This window comes from Acanthisitta chloris, unplaced genomic scaffold, assembly GCF_000695815.1.
Source record: "Acanthisitta chloris isolate BGI_N310 unplaced genomic scaffold, ASM69581v1 scaffold2882, whole genome shotgun sequence".
NCBI lineage: Eukaryota > Metazoa > Chordata > Aves > Passeriformes > Acanthisittidae > Acanthisitta > Acanthisitta chloris.
In genome coordinates, this window is record NW_008661997.1 from 14,940 (window position 1) to 17,964 (window position 3,025).

Consider the following 3,025-nt stretch of genomic DNA (forward strand, 5'->3'; position numbering starts at 1 on the left):
TGTGAATACATTATCTTGCAATGTTGGTTTATTCCAACCAAAGACATTTCAAGTGCCTGTAATTGATTTGTACATATTTATAAAGGTATATTCAGAGTAGGTCAGATGATGCACTTGTTCCGCATCGTAGTGCGGCCGGAAACCTTCAGTCTTTACCTGTGGACATAGCCGAATGTTTGTGTAGATATGTTTAGTGATATGGCTACATATTAGTCAGAGCAAGATATTTTTGTCTAGCTGCATCTGGGCAGGTTAAGATGCCTTTGCAAGTGTCTCAAACAAACCAACAGATCTTTTGTTTTTTTTGCCCAATGAGATGTACAGTGTGTTTGAAACCGTATGCACCTTTGATATAATACTGCATTTCCAAAGCCACCAATCTACTACATGAATTAAATGTGTGTTTGTGTGGCCTAATACTTTCTTCCATTTGCTCCTTGCTTGTAAGAAAAGATATCAACATTTTAGATTTATTCTTTTTTTTTTTTTTTTTTTGACAAACAAATACATATTCACATTTTAATAGTGCTGTATTTAGGACAAACTTGTGCTTTTATTCATAGTAAAAAAAAATGAAGAAGTGAAGTCCCATTTTAAAATGTTTTTTTACTGAAAAGTACTGTTTGGTTTATTTTATTTTATTTTATTTTGGTTTGGTTTTTGTTTGGTTTTTTTTTCATTTGGCTTGCTGAATGCCAGAGAACCAGTCAGCATAGAGACTATCTGGAAAGCTTTCCACTTGGCCTCCCATCCACAGCCCTCAAGCCAGGATTGTGTGGCTCTGCTGCAGAGCAGCTTTCTCTACACTCTGGTTTGGTTTTTTTCTAGAAAGTGAAACTTAATAAAAAGTTGTATTGTATTAACAGTCTGTTGGGGCTCCACACAGCCTCGGGCAAGTGCAAATAATGAAAGGAAAAGAAACCCCTTAGTTTGTTACAGAGCTGCACTTTGGGACTCTCCATCCATCTCTGAAGGGCAGCTGAAAATGGCACTTTGATTAGCTTTGTCCCATTCCCATTTGCTGCTGTCCACTCAGGATAGTGACAAGAGCAGGGCTGTTGTGATTAGGGTCAAAGAAACCACACCATAAACCACGTTCTGTTCTCTGTGTCCATTTTAAATCTGAGGTTTTGTTCTGTGCATTTCTCCCTCTGTCATTCCACCTTTTGCCATTTTTCTTTCTGGCTTCTTATTGAGTAGCCTCCTTAATTTTTCAGGAGTCAGGATCTTCCTGCAGACATTTCCACCACTGCTTTTAAAAATCTCACTGGTTGCCTTAATTGACCTTTCATCTTGTCTCCCAGTTGGTGTAACAGATCTGCATTCATCCCCACAGGCTTTTTTTTTTTCCTCCTTTTTTTGCTATAAACTACACAAAGCAAGAAAGCCAAGTCAGAATGTCATAGTCTCAATTTTGCTGGCATAAGATTCTCAGTTTATTACCTACAGACACCGTTGATTGGTACCTACTGGTCTCTGTGTGTTGGACTTCAGTAAGTTCACGAGTCTGAAGAGTGTTTGAAGCGAAACAGTCACAGTTTTCTTCAGAACATGTTTCCTTACAGAGTTTCAGTTACTTAAGTGATATTGACTAATGTGTTTTTCTCCAGGGATGTTAAGGCAAAGCTTTAGAGATGGCCTAGTTTGAAGTCTAGGGATAAAACGAAGCTTCCAGTTTTCTCCTGATGCTGCTATGGGCTAATTGCTGCTTCCCTGAAACGAGTCAGTGAAGTCAAACAGGGAGACAGTTCTCCTGAGGACTGCCCAAGCTGTTCCTAACTCACACACACCTGACCTTCTGCCTTGTACTGAGTTTGAGAGGTGCCTATGAGGGTGGCTTGAGCTGGGGACCAAAGGCAGGAATAGCAAATGCATTGGGGGTGGAGGTGATGCAAATTTTTGAACTACCTAGACAACACCCAACATAATGTAACTCCTTTAGAAAAAGCAAAGCCAAATCCTTTTTCTTTCAACAAACTCAAAATCAACTGTGTGAACTGGAACTTGGTCTGTTGGGGGAAAACAGATTTAGTTTCTCCAGCTGGCTTTGCTGTTTGGTAATTAAAGGAGTCTGCTTGAAACCTCAGCCACTTGCTGAAGCCCCTGGAAACACTTAAGATTGTGACCCACAAAAGGGAAGATGTTAGAGAGTTGTGGTTTTGGCCTTAGTTTAGCCCTTTGCACCCCTGAGTGGCAGCAGAGGTCAGGGTGTCCCAGCAGGCTGACGTGCTGTAATGCTGAGGAATACTGGATTGTTCCTAGGCGCAATGTACAAAGTTAAATGCAGCCAAACAGAAGAGTAAAAACTTAATATTAAAGTTCAGATCATATTGATCTTTCCTTTTTTTGTTTTCTTTTTTCTTTTTAACTATGACTTGAATCAGTTTTGATTCTATTTGTACGTGTTTTCTTGTTCTTAGAAAGCTGCCGTTTTTTCTTTTGCATTTCCTTTGGCATTAAATAGAGAATCTGAGCCTTGGTTTCAACCCTCTGCAGGTGATTGTAGGGTTAAGATGGCTGTTTTGTTTTGTTTTGTTCTTACATTTCACTTGTCTTGTTGCATGATGGTTAATAGCTGATTTGGAAATGACATTTCTCTCCTAGATTAATTTTGTGTTTGTAAGATGTGCATATTGCTTTGCAGAATAAAAAACGATGAAGTTTATTCTGTTGTCGTTATTTCTACAGCTCAGTTGCTGCAGAGGGTCCATAAATCACCTACATTCTAGGAGCCACTGGAGGAAATTAGCATTAAAAGTCTGCAGCAGACTGGAATTTCAAACTTTGTGTGCCTAAGGTGTAGTGAGAACATGTAAACATGAAAGTATGAGGAGAGGCTGAGGGAGCTGGGGGTGTTCAGCCTGGAGAAGAGGAGGCTCAGGGGAGACCTCATCACCCTCTGCAACTCCCTGACAGGAGGTTGGAGTCAGGTGGGGGTTGGTCTCTTCTCCCAGGCAACCAGCAGCAGGACAAGAGGGCACAGACTCAAGCTCTGCCAGGGGAGGGTTAGGTTGGATATTAGGAA

General features: G+C 40.5%; 1 protein-coding gene across 1 annotated transcript in view; it reads left to right on the forward strand.

The window, feature by feature from the left end:
* Positions 1 to 542, forward strand: part of TMEM248 (transmembrane protein 248) — a 5,939-nt gene extending 5,397 nt beyond the window's left edge. Inside the window, exon 6 of the mRNA XM_009070413.1 lies at positions 1 to 542. This exon is cut by the window's left edge and continues 91 nt beyond it. The gene's annotated coding sequence lies outside the window, so the exon portion shown is untranslated.
* The last annotated feature ends 2,483 nt before the right edge of the window (positions 543 to 3,025 follow it).